This window comes from Taeniopygia guttata, chromosome 1A, assembly GCF_048771995.1.
Source record: "Taeniopygia guttata chromosome 1A, bTaeGut7.mat, whole genome shotgun sequence".
Lineage (NCBI taxonomy): Eukaryota > Metazoa > Chordata > Aves > Passeriformes > Estrildidae > Taeniopygia > Taeniopygia guttata.
In genome coordinates this window covers 39340992-39360980 of record NC_133025.1, presented here as the reverse complement: position 1 = coordinate 39360980, position 19989 = coordinate 39340992, and the positions used below count along the sequence as shown (strand labels likewise).

At 39.9% G+C, this 19989-nt stretch overlaps 1 long non-coding RNA gene across 1 annotated transcript in view; it reads left to right on the top strand.

The window, feature by feature from the left end:
- Positions 1–19989, top strand: part of LOC121468949 (uncharacterized) — a 46481-nt gene that overhangs the window by 11324 nt on the left and 15168 nt on the right. The window contains exon 3 of the long non-coding RNA XR_005978738.2: positions 18486–18600. This is a non-coding gene — a long non-coding RNA (uncharacterized lncRNA). The remainder of the gene's footprint in view (positions 1–18485; positions 18601–19989) is intronic.

The window sequence follows — 19989 nt, the reverse complement described above, 5'->3', positions numbered from 1 at the left end:
CACAGCAGGGAGGGCTTGGCTACCCACCCTTTCCATTAATTACTTCTCCTGGAAAGTACAGAGGGGAGCATACACTGATTAATCCAAAAGCAGTGGGAGAATACATTCTAGAAAGGGCACAGAATTTCCAGGTCTAGAAGTTCCTGGTGTACAGTAGAGGATGATATCAGTTCAGCAGGCAGTTACAGTTCAATGCCACATTGTCTGTAAGTATATAATATAGCAGATCAAGAAAAAAGCATGTTATTCTCTCTAAATCACAGGGGTTTATGAAAGGTAATCATTTCCTCTGTCTGTCTTTCTTCCTTTCTGATTGCAGGATTCTCTCTTCTCAAATCCTAAATAAAGCTATAATAAAGCCAGTGGTTTAGAGTGTCTTCCAAAATGCCTTTGAAGAATTCATCATGAATTGATGAAGGAGTTTATTTTCAGGCAGTATTTTAAGTTAGAGACATTTTATGACAAAAAAAGAACTGTGTTTGTTAGCAGGTGGAGAGGATAACTGTCTCTTTTCACTTAGAGACACCCCATCTATTTTCAATCTGCTTTCAAGTTTGTTTAAGATTATTTTACCAGTGCAGGGACTAAGGAGCCTTTAGAAAACGTATGTTCCTGCAGTTTAGAATATATACTCTTGGTTTTGGGTTTGAGTCCAGTGAAATTTGCAGCTGTATTTCTTCCCTTTCTCTGTTTCTCTTGTTTTTAATCTGCATTGATTTTCCCCCTATAACACAGAAAAAAAAATCAATTTTCCATTTTGTTTTTTAATCAGTCATAGTAAGATTTAAATGGTCTGGGACATTGCAGGTAAAAGAGCTGATAATCAGCTGAGGAGTTCTCTCATTTATTACTCTCAGTTGACAGGGGGTTAAATTCTTCCCTTAGTATCATGATGAGGCAAGTGGAGCAGTGATGCCTTGCATCCAAGTACAGTGCTTGCCAGAGCCTGCCAGGTGTTGTTAGAGACAGTCTGCTGTCCTAGAGTAGCTCGCACTGATGACTGAGACATCTAGAAAGAAAAAAGGAGCCAGAAAGAGGCAGCAACCTGCTGTCAGAAGACTTTAGGATTGGGAAGTGATTCTCCAAACTCAGCATTTGTTAGTCAGTGGCTGGGAGACCTTGATCTGCTGGTGTATTTCAGAGACAACACAAGAAGCGCTGAGACCAGGGCTGCCCAGGCAGTGACTCAGCCAGGGTCTGAAGCTGCTTTCCTCAGAATCAATGGGAGCCTTTCAACTGGTTTTACAGCAAGAGTTTGTTCAACAGTCACCCCTGTTTGTCCAGTGGAAAGTGTGATGAAAAAAAACAAACATTCCCATATTCAACATCCTTGACTGACAAGTAATGAAAGGACCCTGGTAAAATAATGCAGTTTCAACCAGAAAAAAAAAAAAGACACTTCAGGAATCTGAAGACTGAGATAAGCAGGTCTTTTTCTTTCTTGATTATTATGGTACAGGGTTAGGAGACTGTTCTATGCAGTAACTCTCTGTGGCCACAGCTTCAGTTTCACTACTATGACTCACCCTCGATTGCTCTTAGGTAAGTGCCAGATGCCTTCTTATTGCTCTCAAGCTTCAGTTCAGCAAAACATACAAGCATACGCCTCAACACCTTTCTGAATAACCACTATCGTCACACATAATTAAAATTCAAAGCACATTTAAATGCACTGCTGAATCAGGGAGCATGAGCTCATTATGAGTGATTAAAGGATCATAATCTAATTGTTTTTGCTGACAATGTGACATAATTTTTTACTCCGTATCTCTGTAAAATTTGGATATGAGCTCAAAAAGAAGTTAAAGAATACCTTTAAACTAGCTAAATATTATGGTACTGAAAAAACACCCACCAAAATGAAGGTTCAGGTCTCTGCTGGAAGCAAGGGAATTTAATTGTTCCATTAATCACACTTTTGCATTGCATGACATTAAAGTGTAAAATATTGATCAATGGTACCTTCCACATAAGTCAAGGCATTTGTAAAATGTAAAAATCCTCTCCAGATTCTGTGACCGCTCTACTCTGTACCTCCAAAAAGAGGCCAGGGCTGGGCGCTCTCCTGTTGACTGTCATTTAGAGGCTCTCAAGGCCATTTTCGCAACCACTACTTTATTCATTTATTTATTTTAGATATTTGAGTGGTGTCATAAGGATAGTAGGGAAAAAGATCTTAGAACCAACATGACAAAACTATTAAGAAAATGCTGCCCCTTGGTGGTCACTGCTTCCTTATCACTGCTGGATGGCAAAGGACTGGATACTAGTCCCTGCTTCCACCCCATTTTTTCAGGCAAATCCAGCCAACTTCCATCACTTCTGGGTGTCAGTCTCCTTTCTGACTCACATACAGATTTTGCTTCGCCTCCATGGTGCTCTGGGTACATTGCAGAGGTATGCATGAAACACAAAGAGAGTTGAATCCTTCCAAGCAGTTTGGGTAAAACACCCGTTCCTTTTTGCTTTGGCAAAATACCAAATGCTTCTATTGTGCATGGCTTCAGAGAACACTAAGTTGCTAGCAGCAATGAAAAAAAGCAATGCTTTTCTGTAGAGATGTTCTGGCAGATCCCACACTGTAGATTTCTGGCCACTCAGCCCTATCAGAGAAGTCAACTAGAAGTTATGCCATTAGGTTAACTGCATGTACTGAGAACAGCACAGTTACCTAAGTCTTGTAAATCAAGGCTACATGTTTTGTGTTTTACTCTATTTTGCAGTATGTTTTTATCGAAGAAGCATGTGACACTCACATGTGCTGCAAGTTTATCTTGTGCTAGTCCACATAGTGATTCTTTCTGTTCAGTCCCATTGACACCTCAGTAAGTGTTACACTTTCCCCAGATGCTGGGGCATCGGGCTCACCTGCAGCCTTGTGCAGCTGGACCACTGTGGCTCACAGTCAGTGTGGCCCTTAGATTTTCTTCCTCATCATTGGGTGATGATGATCCAGGGGTGAGCATCTACAGACACCAATCACTTTCTGATATAATCCCAAAGACTTCTGTTTTCCTTAACTGACAGAGAGACCTTAGCCAGCTGCTCTCATTCATAAGGTCATTTGCAGGACAAACTGCTTTCAGACCCCAATTGATCTTACAGACCACTTTGTGCGATGGGTATCTGTGGAATGGGTATTTCTGTCTAGCTTCAACTTTCCCTCCTGCTGTTCTGCTTTTCCCCCCTTGTATATACTCCCCTCGGGATGCTGCCTTCACTGCTGGCATCTGTCCTGATCCATTCTTGAGAACACGGAGCCAGGGTCGCCCACATAATTCCTGGTGCTCTGTGAGGAAGTGTCTGGGTCCCTCCTGGATACTGCTTGGCCGTAAGAGTGATTTTCCGCTCTCAGGCACTTCTTCCTCTCTGCCAGCAAGCACACATTGGTCTAGACCACATGAACTCCTGCAATTGTTTTGTTGCCTCTTTTAAGAGCTTCTGCTAGGACACACTTTTACCACACCCAGATTTTGTTGACACTCTTTCAAGACTTCTCATATGATCCTAAACCACAACAAATCATCCCTGCAGGCTTTGTTTGTGGTTCTTACCTCATACTTCCTGCTCTTGTATTGCTCTCCCTCTATCAGGCAGATAAAATGACCAGCCACTCTTTAATTCTACTACTTGAATCTAGCTTTGTGACCCCTAAGCTCAGTACCTGCTGTTTGTTATCACAGGCAGAGAGACCAACCTGTCTCTGTAAGATAGCTGTCCAAACTGACAAAACTTCATTTTTCAGGCCAAAATTAATCCCACTTCTCATGGGTAGTTTTCCCAAGCAGAGCCATATAATTTGTGGTTGCTTTCCAGCATAGTTCAGAGAATACCCATAATCTCCACCAGTCCAGTGAAACTAGGTCATTCTTAATTGACATGTCCTGTCTGCCTTGCAGGCTAAATGGCTTCTTCAGCTACATTATACAGAGGGTCCTTATCTTCTTGAAGCCACTCTAAAAACTGATAGACAAAGGTATTCCAGCTTCTAGTCTGCACTTGTGGGATGGGTAGATCATGCAGGCTCCTTAATCCTGAGTCCTGTACAGTAGATTTTTCTGCAACACTCAGAGTGTCACCAAAAATACAGGTATTAAAAATACATGAAAAAGTAATAAAAATATGCATGTTAAAATGGTTAGGGGAAGTGGGGAAGAAGATGACTGTGATGAAAGCAGAGAAAAATGACATACCCCAGTGCCAGGAGTAAACTGTCACAGGTCAGTACTTCCTCTAGGATCTGCCTTGGCATCCGTTGCTGCTCACCACAGTGCAGCATTGTTTGCTTTTATCTCTTTCCAGGCATTTTAGCTTATTCATCCAAATATCACTATCTTTTAAAGCAGCTGGTCATGTTATAATATTGGCATTATAGCCACTCTAATATTAATCTAGCCACAGCCACAAAAAAGCCTTTGCCATCTTTCCTGGATTGCATTCCCTAAACACTCTTCATTCCCTTATAAACAGTAATGCTGGAGGGGAAAAATGTGTATTTTTTTAAAATGCATTTTACTTGAGCTCAGCTTAAGGTGATTTTTTTACAGCCAAAAAAAAGCGAGAACAAGCTCCTAGGTCTACTGTTCAACAGGGAAGTCTGACAGACATCAGCCTTTTTGAGTTTTACCCATTGTGTTCTTCAGCTGCTTGTTACAGGCAAGAAGTTTAACATGGATCTGCTTCTCTCCATCTTCAGATTTCAACTGGATAAGTGTAAATATGGAACAATGACTAAAGAAAAGTGGCTCTTGCAAGATACGGACATTGTGGAGACTGAGTTCTTTTCATTTTAGGAAGGGACATTAATTATTTTTTTATTTGCATGACATTTGTATTTGCCCCCTTACACCTAAAACACTATAGAGCTAACATCTATGCATTTATATATGAGGATTGACAAAAAGCAACACAGAACAATGGTCTTGGCTTGCATTGTCCATGATAATAATCAAGGCAAGAACCAAGAAAGAAGAAGTTAAATATTGAAGCATGGTTGTAGATACTTTATCATCTTCTGGAGCATGGCAGAAGTATGTGCCCAGTTGTGCATTTCCTGGAGTTAGTCTGTATCTAACAAAGCCTCAATTATAAGTTTCCAGGCCTGGCAACACACTTTTTCCATTAAAAAGTAAGTAGCTGGAGTATCTTCTCTTGTACACCCAGATCTATTTGTATTAATGAAAGACACCAGGTTTTTAAAGGATTGTTGTGCATTGCATTATTTTTATTGGTTATTATTAACTATGATGTAGTGTCTACTACATATTATATTTAGAACATATTTGACATCTTAATTTATTCTCACTTATCAATTTTTTATATAATATCATCAAGCTTTTTACAATTCAAGTTCTATTTTACTTTACTTGTTCAAAGGCAGTTATCAGTAATACGCTGATAACACAGTAACAAGTGGAGGAACAGATAAGTTAAATGACCTGTGCAAAAATTCTTGGAATTTCTGGGTCTTTACTCTGATATGGATTAACTGTAACAGAGCAAACCACACAGTAAGCACTTTTAAAATCTTTTTAAGTTGTTTGTACTGTGAGAGGGGAAGAAAACATTTTCTAAAATTCTGCATATTCTGTCTACTCTTCAGTGCTTATTTTAATCAGAAATGCCCACGTTTCCAAAGATAATAAAATGCACATCAAAGCGTTATCATCACTGTTTATAAGAAAACCTACAGCTTTGTAATTTATACAGAAATAAAACACATAGTTTATTAAGCTATAATATCTGTATATTCTGTGTCTGTATATACACTTATATTCTTGTATGATATGCTTCACGTCAAAGGTTTTCTCTTGGGATGCTTACATGGATAGAGGAAGTATAGACTATTCTAAAAGAAGATTGACTATAACTCTTGGAATGTCATTCTGAAAGTGGTGAAGAAATGTAAGAATATGGTGACTTACCAAATTTATGTAACATAAATTCCAGATGCTTGTCAAATGAATAATCATTTATGTCAAACACACACATATGACATTTTCCCTGATTCAAACAGAGATTCCACTCTAGCTTGCATTTTCAGTTTTAAAACTAAAGAAACTATTTGATGCTACCACAATTCTTTTGCATGTTGGATCAAATTAAATATTATTACCACACCTGCTAAATAATCAAATGTGTTAATAATAAATCTGCTCTATACAAATACACATAATTTTTTCTTGTACTGTAAGAATTATTTATGCTAAAAGATTTGACAATTAACTGATTAAGTTCACACAAAAGAAACCTGCAGAAGAAGCTCTCTAGTTCTCTAATGTACATTTCCCAACAGAAAATTTACCTTTGCTCTAAGTACAACGACCTGGTAGTTGTACTTTCCTACTAATTTGGTTCTGTGATAGGAAACCTCATCTCCATCCATTGTGTTAGGAACAACTCAATTCTTATGCCACAGAATCTTATTTTTTTGATCTTAACTTGGTGTTAATGGAAGTTTTGTCCAAGATCTCAGTGAGGCCAGGGCTTTGGATATGGCCCAGTTTCCTTTAGTAATTAATAGAGTACTATAGCTACAGTCCCTATTTACGAAAGAGTCAGCAGGCGTCAGGAGGCAGCTGTGTGGAAAAGACGATGGGGGAAAATCAGTACTGGCAGTGCTCATTTTCCATCTCTCTGGCCCTGATTCAGCAGAGCACTTAACCACATGTTTAATTTTAGGCGCATGAGTAATCCCATCTCTGCAGAGCAAAGTGTGTGTTTCGTTCTCATTGACTTTAATGGGGTTACATGAAGGCCCATCAAACCTTGTATGCTGAGCAGGACACTTTCACCACTGCTCCCACCTTGCCTGCCCCTGCAGCAGGGCCTCTGCTCTGAACCTTTGCAAAACGCCACAGCCTCTTTTGCTCTGCAACCCCGTCAGCCTTATGGCCTTGTTCCACCCAACTGTGACCTCACAGCTGTATCTGGCCTCTGGGAAAATGGACTGGGAGAAAATGGGAAATGTGGTGTTTATTCAGAGCATTCCTAGACCAACACCAACCAACATCATCTTATTATCCAGCTTGTCATGTCAAGTATTTTGCTGAGTCAGGCTCTACCATCCTAATCAGCTGAGATTTCTAGTAAGGATACTCAAAAAATAATCTGAGTTGGAAGGCACCCACAAGGATCATCGAGTCCAACCCTGGCCCTGCACAGGGCATCCGCAAAAGTTACACCATGTATCTGAGAGTATTGTCCAAACAGTTCTTGAATTCTGTTAGGCTTGGTGCTGTGGCAACTGCCCTGGAGAACCTGTTGCAAGTGAAGAACATTTTTCTAATATCCAACTTAAAGCCCCCAGCACAACTTCAGGCTGTCAATGATCACTAGAGAGATAACAGATCCATTAGTTATCCCAAGATTGGATAAATACATAATCCTGATGGACTGTATATCCTATATAAAGGACACATGCTTAGAGCAAAATAGGTGAATGACTAAAGCCAAGATCCACAGTTCTGCAAGTCCTGTATAGGAGTCTAATTCTGCAGTTATGGAAGTCACTGGATGCTTCCAATAAAAAGGGGAACAAGATAGGTCCTCATTCAGTTTGAATATTTAAGCAGATGCTTACTTTAAGGACAAAATTAAGTCTCTTTGAACTCACTGGAATGAAACACATGCTTAAGTACTTCAGTGAACCAGGGATCTAGTCCAGTTTTGGATCCACAGTATTGGAAGGTACTACAGAGGCAACCCAGCAATTTCCTGTTGCTGCCTACATCTCTGGCTGCAGCTACGATATTATTATCAGGTTATTTTGATAAATAAAATATTCTTCCCATTTCAGTTTTTTTTTTCTTTAATATGCAGGATACTATAAGTATGCAATTGTTGCTGGATTAATAATTTTCTGAAGTGACTGTATGCATGGAACCTGATGCTGTTTTATTCTACTTCGGCCTTTCTTTAGATTTTTGCTCTGGCCTATTGATTGAATCATGACAAATTATTTCTTGAGCAAGCTGACTGCATTCAGCCCTGGTGGCACGTTCAAAAGCCTGCTGATTTCATTTTCAAAACTTGCAGGGGTTATTTATGGGAAAACAAAGGCCCTTTAACAGATACCTAACAATGAATTTGGCTAGTTAGTTCATTTACTGTGCAAAAGGGGAAAACAATCAGCAGCTTTTTCTGCCTATGTTCTCTTATGAAATGCTACATTTGGTTTTGAGTCATTGGCTTATCAATCTTTCATGCCAAACTGGCTTTAGAGGTAAAGACTTAAAATCTTTACTGCAACTATTATTGCAGTGCCAGTCAGGAAAAGCCAGCATGGGATGCATAATTTGGCAGTCTGCAGCCATAGAAGGAAGCATTTTTCTCCCATTAGAATCAAAAATAGACTTTTTGACTAGAGATCCAGGGGAGCTCTGGAAATGTCCAGGATCAACAGACACAAAAGCCACTCTCAGCTGGATCAAGCCCAGTGCACATTATTCTTATGTCAGATGTATAGGAGCACAAAACTGTACCACAGTACATTGAAGAACTTTTCCTGCACTTGTGCACAGTTGGACAATAGTTTGACTTTGGAATTAGATCTCTTGATCAACATAAAAAATACTTAATATTTTTTTTGGAAGCTCATTTTGTATGGCTATATACAAGATGCAATAGCTTATAGTAAATACAAGTGGCAAAGTCAATAAATAGTATTTTCAAGCCTGACATGGACTCAAGTTTTATAAAAGTAAAACTGTCTACTGAGCATAGAAAAGGCACTAAAAATTAGGAATGGATGAGATCATACTATTTCATTTCAAGTGCTGCATATTTGGTTTGAAATCTCCAGCCTTCATAGGATATCTCTTTCAGTTTATTAAAGTTTGTGGGAATAAAAAAAGCAGACACTGCTAGAGATGAAGAAAATTACCAAAAAAAGTACACTGTGTACTGTATGTGCAGCCATACACCAGTTCTTGCAGCCTAGCCGAGGCACGTGGCCTCCTTCAAACAATACACAAGTACATTTTCTATAAAGAAAGGGAGTGTTTCAGTATAAACTTCTCCCTCAAAAATGTTTCAGCCATGACAGAAAATATTTATAAATGTAAACAAGTTCTACAAGCCTAATAATCCATCTGTGAGATTAGTTACACTGAGGACAAATAAAACTATTCAAAGTGCTTGAACATTAAAAAAAAAGCCAGCAACCAGTAGACAAACTTTTGGTAAAGACAGGCAGCGTGTAAATAAAAGTTCACAATGACAAAACCACAAACCAGTGTTCTGTTTTCAGTGTTAATATGTATTTGAGACCTTTGAAAATTATTGCAAAGATATTTGTATGCCTTATAGGCTCCGATGTTAAAGAGAATTAGGCACGTGAATGCTTTTGAAACATTGTACAAGATTCAAACCATTAGTGATACTTACATGGCATTTAAATTATATGGACACTTCCAAATGAGAATTTCATGTTACTCTGTTATTCATTTAGGCCCTTTTAAAAACAGTGTCTGATTAGTCATGTTTTCCAAATGTATTCTAATGTACATATCATACATTCACTGACTCAAATCAAAAATAAATAGAGATTTTATCCATACTAAAGATATAAGAATACCACATTTCTCCTTATCAGGTTCAGGGCCAGTTTTGTGTATAAAAACAGCAGCAGCTCTCTCCTTCATCAGAACTTTACTGTACCTTTGCTAGAGGACATGCATTGGCTGTTCCAGAGGAAGATGCATCTCAAACCACCACTTCATGGAGAATAAATATTTGCTTTGCCTTCTCATCCCATTTCTCTGTGGCAGCTGCAGAAATAGGAAAGCCTGCTGCCCAGGCATTCTGTTTTAGTGCTTTATTTGGGGTCTGTGAAGGCTGATGGTCTGAGGGTGAAAGTACATTATTTAAATGAATGAAAATGAGGATCCCTGAAGGAAGACCAGTGAGAGGTCCACAGCTCTCCCCAAAGTCTCCTAGCACATCCCAAATTACCCTAACTGGTCCCCTCCCATTGGTGTGTCTATGCCAATACGTGTCATGCATACACTGAGCTCATTCTTGACTCACAGGCTTTGTTTAGAGAAAGCTGGCAGGACTGGGAATATCTTATTCTAAATTGTCTTGTGGTGGAGGATGATATAGTGTGAATACCAGAGGAGATGGCTTTCCAAAAGTGCACTGAGTCAAGAGACACAGACATTGACAAATGCAAAGTTTTTTACTGTCTCCTTACAAAAAAAAAAAAAAAAAAAAAAAAAAAAAAAAAACCAAAACAAAACAAAAAAAGAAACACAAAAAAAAACCCCAAAAAAAACCAAAAACAAAACCAAAACCTGTTTGCAATATGCAAGCCCTGAAAGCTGAACCAAAAATAACAATAATACATAGAACTTCTGGCCACCAACAGAGTACCGGAGTACTGTGTGAAATATAGAGGATATAAACACTAGCACTCCTGCTCGGGCTAGGCAAATTGCAGAAGGATATACAGGGAACATAAAGACAGCCCCTTTCATCTTACTATTTAAAGTAATATGACAAATAAAAAGTGTGCTTAAAGCTCTAGGATTTGTTTGGAAAGAAAGCAAGACTTAGTAAGTGGCTTTTCGTCCTGCTTCAGGCAGGAAGAAAAATTTAGGAATGAAGGATGCACAGCCTCTAAAATTTAACTGTTAAATCCTAATAAAATCTAGGGCTTCAGCTTGAGATTTTCAAGCAATGGATGCTTTCACACCCCATCAGTGCGGTGTGCCCCCCCCTGGTTTGGACACGCAGCAACGTGCTATGGTGAGAATCTAGGGAGACAAGAAGATTGCCTTGTGTCCTCAATCAGCACATGGAGGAGATATTGCAGGCATTGTAGGAAGGACAGGAAAAGGTGGTTGTAAAGTACAAATATTTTCCATTTTACTTGATCATTAAACTCTTGTGCTGGGAACACCTGATCATTCTCAGTGAAATGTTCACCAACCTGGCCCTTTCATCACAAAGAGAGATCACGTGCCACTGCGAAAGTTCTCAGATTTCTCCCTTATTGCAGAACCCAGTATTTTCTATCTTTATTCGTGGTCCTGGAGATAGGACCAGAGCAGGCCTAAGAGGCAATCTCATGTGGACCTTATTATAAATAACACAAGCCTACATTTGTAGACTCTTGAACATCCTATTCAATATAGAATTTAGTCTGCTTATCCACTTCCCTTGAAGTCCATCCTCTGGACAAGATCTGTGAAATGATTTCCCTATTCTGAGCATTTTCATCCAGGAAGCAGCATCTGAAAGAATCCTTTGATTTCCATGCTGCTGTCTGCACATGTTGACTAGACAACAAAAGGAGAGCAATTGGTTCTGATAACAGGTATGGACTCAGATTCACAGTGAATGATTTGCAAACTTTAGTGGTCATCTGCTCAAGGTGAGGGTCGTGATTTGATGGAAGAGGGAGAATAAGGAAATACCAGGCTTTGTGCATAAGGAGACAGACAGCCAGGCTGTCTCATTGACTCATTACTGCCTACTTATGGCCTCCATCACGCTTCTCTCACTTCAGATTGTGCAGCCAAGCAGGGCTTCAGAAGACGTCTTAAATGTTGTAGTGCCAGAATGATTTTCCTGGTTTTCCAGACCAGGCTTGGTGTATCCTCTCACTTGCAGTAACACTAATCTGGTATTTTATGCCCTTACTTCAGCTCCCATGGTGTGAGAGGTGGGTGTGTTTTAATGAGCCTCAGCCTCATTAAAATCTTTCAGGAATGTGCAGGAACGGCTAAACTTCCTGCTACATGAAACATTTTCCTGTGTCACAGCCCAGGAGTGGGCGAACATCTGGAGAGTGAGAGACAGTCTGTTCAATGAGGGTATTTGGCTCCTGGGCCGTGTAACAGAGGGTGGAGAAAAAGGATCCTTCTGTCTTTAGCATAGAGCAACGATGTGAACTGACACTTCAGTGTATTTTTACAGTCAATAAGGGCTGTTTCAGAGAGCCCTTTGTCAGGACTTTGTCCTCAGTTGGGCTGCAAGCTTCTCACAGGAGGTGCTAGAGTCTGTGCACAATTCTCCCATGTGAGCAACCTTCCTGTGCACTAAGAGACACAGAAGATGCCAGTTAGGATGAGTCTGTGAAGGAAATAAGCAGGCAGACAGGTATGAGTGTCTGTTCTGGGGCTTGAGGATGGACACCTGCAGGCCCAGGAGTTGAGGACAGAGCACAGGACTGCTAAGGGTTGCATTATGGACCAAGAAAAGCTTGTGAGCTGCTGCTTCAACACATCCCTTCTGTCATCCACTGCAGCCACTCTGACTTGGCACTAGCATAGACAGTGAGAGACAAACTTGAGCTTTGAAGACATGGAGCACTACGGTGATTCAATCAGAGATAGTTCTAAAAATACACTTTAAAAAATTACAATAAAACAAAAACTTTACCAAGTATTCCTATACTGACAAATATGACTGTTGAGAGAAGAGTGTCACTGGTTCTCCCAGTGGCATTCTCAGAGAGCTGGGAAAGGGAATGAATCTAGCAATCCTGACAGAGGGAATGGCTGTAGGTGATGATAGAGGATAATCTAAGGTGTCAGGGACCTTCCAGGTTCATCTGCAGGTGACTACTAGGCAAATATTTTGTAACCAATACATAAAAATTAGAATATAAATACACCTCAGGTGCCCACAGAAAGATGGGAGGAGAGTATATGACTGAGCAAAAAGAGAATAAGGCCTCATCACTGCAAGACACCTCAATTTGTACACTTGCCCAAAGTTCTCAATGAAAACTCTACAGTAGAAGTCCCTGTAAAATTAAAAGTGAGGATCAGGGGTAGGGACAATTAATTAATCAGAAATAGTTTATTGCCAGATTAAGCCTTTATATGATGACAACCAAAACAATTGTCAATTAAACAAGAATGTTATTCATTTATTATATTTTATTATATAATGAATTGGTTGTCATCAGTGGGACTTCAGAAGGCTGCAAGTAAGAAATGGAGTCTAAAGACAGTAATGTGCAAACTAAGGTGCATAAAGAATACATTCAAAATGCTAATCATAGGGCTTTGGGAGGCAGGGACAAGGAAGAAAAGACAAATGAAAACGAGATAGAATAATTCTCTGCAAATGTATGGTGTGCCCTAGAGACTAGTTATAAGAAATAAAAAAGCATCCAAGAGGGATCTATCAAGGGTAAGGTGTACTGGCACTGTTTCACTGTACAGAAATAGTGAAATGCTGCAAGTCACCTAAAGTTATCTACCTTCCTAGAATGCAGCTGGCTGAAACAGCTCCCCACTAAGCTGTACAGGGTCTGTGTCACAGATGATCAAATAAAGATTTTTTTGCTGAAGCTGATTTTGAGCTAATTTTGGTGGCAGCACCTTAGTTGTCAGCCTGAAGGCATGGTCTGTTGAGGAATACATCTGGTGCAAGCAGCTCTATTTCCAAGCTGCACATTAACATGCAGGTTGAGCTCTGGGAGGAAGCCTGAGACAAGAGGCCATGAAGCGCCAATGCTTTGGCACAAAGAAGGTGGTGCCAGCCAGGTGGATGGACCCTGGGAGACACAGCAGGAGCCAAGAACTCAGGAAAAAGAGCAAGACTTGTGCCTGGGTAGACTGTGAAGGTATAAGATCACAGGGTTCCTTTGTTGGGGATTTCTCCTCAGAGGCACCAGCCTGGGCTGGTTTTGTGTTACTGCACTGTGAATAAATGGTTTTATGGAATGAGGCGTCTCAGACTTTGCTGTGGGAAACCTGGGGCTAAACTGCTCAGGAAACCTGGTCTGACTGTGAGTGGGGTGTGCAGGGCACCCGTGGGCTCACTGGAGCTATGGAGAGGCTTTGGTCCCAGATTGCCAGAGTCTTGTGAATGCTCAGACCAGGCAGTTTCCTTAACAGGTCTACAAATTCCTGTTAGGCTTTCAGCACACATTTGGTTTCCTGATGATCCTGTTCCTAATTGGGCCAAGTCAATAGATTCACAAAACTACTGCGTAATAGCAGTACAGTGGGACACTTATCCTCTCCTTTGCCCTAGCTAAAGGTGTTCAAGTCACTGAAAAAAGAAGGAGGGCAAAGTGTCCCAAGAGCAAAGAGAATTTAAACTAGTCCATAAGCAGGACAGGTACTAATATGGCTAGAAAACATGCAGGTTATGGATCTTGACATGCTTAAATACATTCTCCAGGTTTCAGTAGATATAATTCTGAGCCCGTGTCCTTCCTGAACAATCTGGATAGTGAGTAATAGGTAGGTTTCCTCACAGAGGTATTACTGTGACTTTGTAACACCTCTGTGAAACACTGACTTTTTGGTGTTCTCTAGGGTTACAGAGTTCTCCAATACCTCTCACTGTAATTCATTTCTCAATAGAATAGTATTATTCTGTACTATGTGAATTGCCTGAGGCTATGCAGACTGAAAATACAAGACTGCCCTTTGTGCAAGAAAAAACAGAAATGAAAGAAGAAATTTTTAAGACAGTTCTTTCCCTGTGAATTCTCCTCTAACAGTTTCTTGACAAACCAAAACTGACCTGAATGTTGCAGATCTGAGGTGTATACATCTACACTGGCATCATGTATAGGACTGCAATGCAATGTTGAGATAGGCAAGCTAACTTTAATTTAAATAGCTCAGATACTGAAGTAGCACTGAGAGCAAAGTATCACCAGCTTATAAACAAATCCTTAGTCAGGAACTACAAATCTCAGAGGAGGTTAGAATAACACTAGGGGATGGACCAATTTTGCACCTATGTTGATTTTATTTATTACTTTTTCATTCTACAGCCTTAAATATATATAAAAAACTTGCTCAACTCTTCTTCAAAAAGTCCAAATAAAGAAGAATACCAATTTGTATTCCTTAGAGATGTTTTCTAACCTTTACTTTTCAGCAGTCAGTGGAGCTACTTCAGTATAGCTAAAGAATTGTTTTTCAGGGGGTCCAATGAAACCATCCTTGGTGCCTCCAAAGTCCTATTTTCTGATTCTTTGCTATGTCATTTTCACTGGAAATTGTTTGCTGTAGTCCTGTAGAATTACCATGTCAGGCCTGTGCCTCATGAAATCTTGTGGTCTGCAGCTGGCATAATCCAGCCATGGCTGGTACTGGCATGCCAGTCGACTACTCAATATCAAGTTGTGGCACTCACATCAGACAGTCTGCACTGTCCAGAGTAGAGTCATAGAATCATAGAACAGCTCAGGTTGGTAGCGATCTAAAAGATCACCTCATTCCAAACCTTCTACCATGGACTCCATGCCGCATGTCTTTGAACACTTCCAGGGATGGGACATCCACAACTTCTCTGGGCAACCTGCTCCAGTGGCTCACCACCCTCACAGTCAAGAACTTCTTACCAATATCTAGTCTAAACCTGCTCTCTTTCAGTTTGAAGCCATTTCCCCTTGTTCTGTCACTACAGATGCATGTTAAAATTCTCTTTCCATATTTCCTGTAGGCTCCCTTCTGGTACTAGGAGGCCGCAATTAGGTCACCCCAAAGCCTTCTCTTCTCCAGCCTGAACAATCCCAGTTGTGTCAGCCTTCCCTCACAGGAGAGGTGCTCCATCCCTCTAACCACCTTGGTAGACTCCTCTGAATCCACTCCAAGAGGTCCATGTCCTTCCTGTCCTGGTACCCTGAGCACTACAGCTGGTGTCTCACAAGAGCAGAGCAGAGGGGCAGAATCCCCTCCCTGGCCCCGCTGCCCATACCATTTTGGATGCAACCTAGGATATGTTTGGTTTCTGGGCTGCCAGTGCACACTGTTGGGTCATGTCCAACCTCTCATCCACCATCACTCCTAAGTTCTTCTGGGCAGGGCTGTTCTCTATCTGCTCATCCCCCAGCCTGTACAGACCTCAGGTCAGCACTTGTCACTTCATGATTACTCCCATAACTAAGGATTTTAACTGAAAACACAGAACAAGCTTGAACACTGAGAAAAAGCACATTGGTTTCATTATATATAAATACTGTCATCTGTAATAATCAGATAATGGGTATAACAATAACATGAATATCATTTGAGAAACTAATTTTTCATTCCAGCTGTGCAATTTATACCAGCTCAGTTGCTTTACTTAATTTGGCTAGGATTATCAGTAATTTATAATGTCTTAAGATGTCTGCAATGACACTGCAGTGGATATCTAGGTCAGGCCCAGTTCAGAGGGAACTCATTCTCTAGGGACTATGAGAAAGTCACTGCAGAGTCACACATCCAGCCCATGGCTTTCACAGCTTGTACTATAACTTCACTGGGGAAGATGTGAATTACTGCCTCAGTCTACTCTCCACATGTTCAGAAAAGGACGATTCATTCAGTTTAAGTTCAACTTCTTGCTCTCAGGATCACTATTGCATGTGAAAAGTGACATAAAAAGCAGTTCCACATATACTTTCCTGCTGTTGTTCAAAATATCTGTGCTGGGTTGTGTTCAAAATGTCTGTGCTCCTCAGCTGGAAAAGGCTTTCCTCAGGAAATGTCTGAATACAGCCAAATAGAAAACAAAATGGGGGTGGAAATAAGGTCTGTGTGTCAAGGAACTTTTCAACTATCTTTCCTGTAGTGCACCATCCACAACCAACAATTTAGAAAAAGGACTAAGATAGTCACAGAAGCTTTTTTAAGGTCTATTAACACAGAAATTCAGTCAGATCTGCTGACATGAAACAGCTGGAGATTATGAAACCCTTAATAAATGGCCTCTTCTGATGAGATTTACAAGAACTCTTGATCTGCCATCATGCTGGTTGCATCTGTCACTTGCACCTGGTATGGATATCTTAGTTAGACATCATATAAGACTTTTATGTGGTCCAGCAGAACAGCTGGAATTACTTCACCTTTGTGTCAAGACCTTTAATAGTTAAATGTGTTTTATAAGATTAATCTGTGCCATTGCTAGCATCATTTAGTGTTGGATTTTGGATTCTCCTAAAACAACAGTAGGTCTGAAGCAGTCTCATCTGCTGGCAGTGCTGAGCTCTCACATCTAGTATTGTAAAATTATCAGTGTTTCTTTCCTCCCTTTTATAGGCTGTCATGTACAGAGTTGGTTCAAGGAAGGGAGATCCTCTTGGGACCTATTTCAGCCATTACCTGAAGCTTGTATTTTGATTTAGGCATTTTATATGCCTTTCTTTGTGGACCACCTGCATTTCAGGGAAGCCTATTTCTTTACAGATGTTAGAAGAGATGAGCATATGACCTGAGGTTTCTATTATACATTATTTCTTTCTTTGTTCTGATGCTACTGTCACTACAAATAATTCTTTTATCATATGTCAGTACCCCTAAGCAACAAAACCTCTTTGTTTCAAAACCAGCTCAGCCTGTGTAAGCTTGGTCCCCTTCCTCAGCAACAGCTCTATCTCCTAATGGCTCTCCAGGTCCACATAGAAGTCAAGAGACTGATTAAGTGCTTCCAGGCAGATATGATCCAAAAGAGAGCCGTACAGACTGGAGCAGTTGCATAACTTAGCCAAGATGAGTAGATATCATTACCAGGGCAACTTTCTGCAAATGAAACTAAATACACTTATCAGCATGGCACAAGATTTGGACCTCTTTATTACACATGTTGTCCACAAAAAGTCAGACTATCCACCTTGTTACATGGAACTGCCCACTTTAATTTAAGCAGATTTAAAATGGAAGAGCTTTAATTCCCATGTGTGATAATAAAGGTAATTTCTAGTTCCTCACTGAAGTTATTTGCTGCAAGGTGAGATACAACTGGTTTTTAGTATTCAGTGCAGATACACAAAAAAAGAACTTTTACGAGTATTTAGCAAGTCTACCAGTCTATGATTTTGAGGGTGTGTCATTACCATGATTCACTCCCTAGATTTATGAAGCACTTACTCTTTAACATAACAAAATAATCAGGCATGTCACTTGCAATTGATAATCAATACAATTATCTATAAAGCAAAAACAGTGGATCTAAATAATCTGCCCATTTCTCCACTTTTCTTTTATATTTCAGCTATAATATTTACATGCCTGCCAAAAATGCTATTGAATTTCTTTATCTAGAATTATTATAAGATGAATAATTTTTTTTCTGTAATGTGTTACATATTAGGTCAGAGTTTAATAGCAAAATATTAAAGACATTATTCTTCCAGGTGAATAATGACCTTATCATGTTCCGTTTTCCCATATTCATAGGCCCTTAATAATACTCCTTTAAATTTATGTTCCTTCAATGTAAATTCCTGATTCAGTCCTCCATGTAGTACTATAAACCAGTCTGTGACAATGAAACGCTGAATTTTTCCTCTCATATTAAGGTTCTTCTCCTATTGTTTCCCAGTTTGAATTATTTCCATGTCTCTTTTTCCCTTGCACACTAGCTTAGTGAAGTCTGAAAAGGATTTACTGGGTACCTTTGTTTCTATCGGGCCTTTTTGTAACTGTCCTTGTTCTTTACTTTTTATCCTCTCACTGTCTCTCATGAACATGCATTCAGGTATAATTTTTATTCACTCAGTGAATCCTTTGTTTTGCCAGGGGAAACGTAAAGAAGAGTTTGTGTCAATGAGAATGTGATGCTGGGTGAAAATTCAGCACAGAGCAAACAGAATGGGAGGAAATGGAGATTGAAGAAAGGCAGCTGGAAGCACAGGTGAGCTGTGGAGGGGTCAGTGCTCCACAGAGGTGATGGTGCATGATGGTGGGCCAAGGCAGAGCAAGCGTGACCAGAACAGGCAAATACGGCTAAGACTTGCTGGCTCCTGCTGCTCCAGAAAAAAAAAGTGGTGGAAAAAAAAGTGGCAGTGGTTGAAAAGAGCTCAAGGAAAAAAAGCCCAAGGATAGCTGGAGGGAGTGGGGAGAGGGAAGAGTGATGACAGTCGGTGCGAAAATCTCTTAAAGCTCTTGGCTCTGGAAGGGCTTGACTAACCCCTTCCATCTTCCCACTCACATGGGCTGAACCTGGCTTTCTCTTCCAGCTGGCCTTTTCCATTGGGTAGAGCTTTTACTGAGATGAGCAGTTTGTTCATTACTCATTTTCAAGAGTAATTTAAATTTAATTTTCAAGATGTTTCTCCCTCATTTCTCTCCAAAGAACACTCATGAAAGAGTGAACAAACTGTTTGATGTACATTTCATTAGGAAATCTACTCATCTTACAGTCAACATCAAAGGAAAACTTCTATAAAATAAAAATGTCAGTGTAATGAGCCACAACAAAAATGTATTGAATAAGATATCTGGGGCCACAGGTGAACTAAAACAGGAAAAAGAGAGGGAGACATGATAAAGCTCTCAAGTACCCATAGGAAATATGTGCAGCTTTAGAACCCACATGCAATAAGTCTTCAAAAAAGGGATATTGTTCAGCTTTGCTGAGCACTTCCAGAGCATTTGGAAATGATACATGATGCAACAGCAAGGAGGGAGAGGTATCCATGTGCAATACGGTTATAAACCTGACAGATCACTGTGGTGTTGAGAAAAGGAAAAGAAGTCCAAAACGGACAATTTTTTTCAAAGATATACTCTCCTAAACTACGCATGTCAGGTTAGCAGCTTTGGAAGAAATAATGCACTATTTCATATCCAGGATATTGTGGTAACCTGCAAATTTATCTGGTGACTGGCACAAGCTGTAGAAAAAGAGAACATGCATGACTCTGGAAAACCTATTGATGAAAAATCAACTGTGAGAATTAAACATTAGAAGTGAAAATTAAAAGCAATTAGCATGAGAAAATGCTTCATTTGAATAAAATAAGAGATATTCACATATTAGAAAAGCTAATAAAAGTGGGCCAGCTGTGAAACTATTCTTTCTAGTCACCTGGCTTTCCAGCATGTCACTGAACTTCTTCAGAATGTATATATAGTAATTTTTGCATCCTTCTACGAAAAGATGAAAAATTATTACAGGGTCACTTCTGAAATGCAGCTGACATTAGTTTGTGGGGATCAAACAAAGGAGACAGAAGCATAGCTACTGAGAAATTGAAAATATTTTGAATAATGTTGTATTTTAAAAATATACAGAACCTGT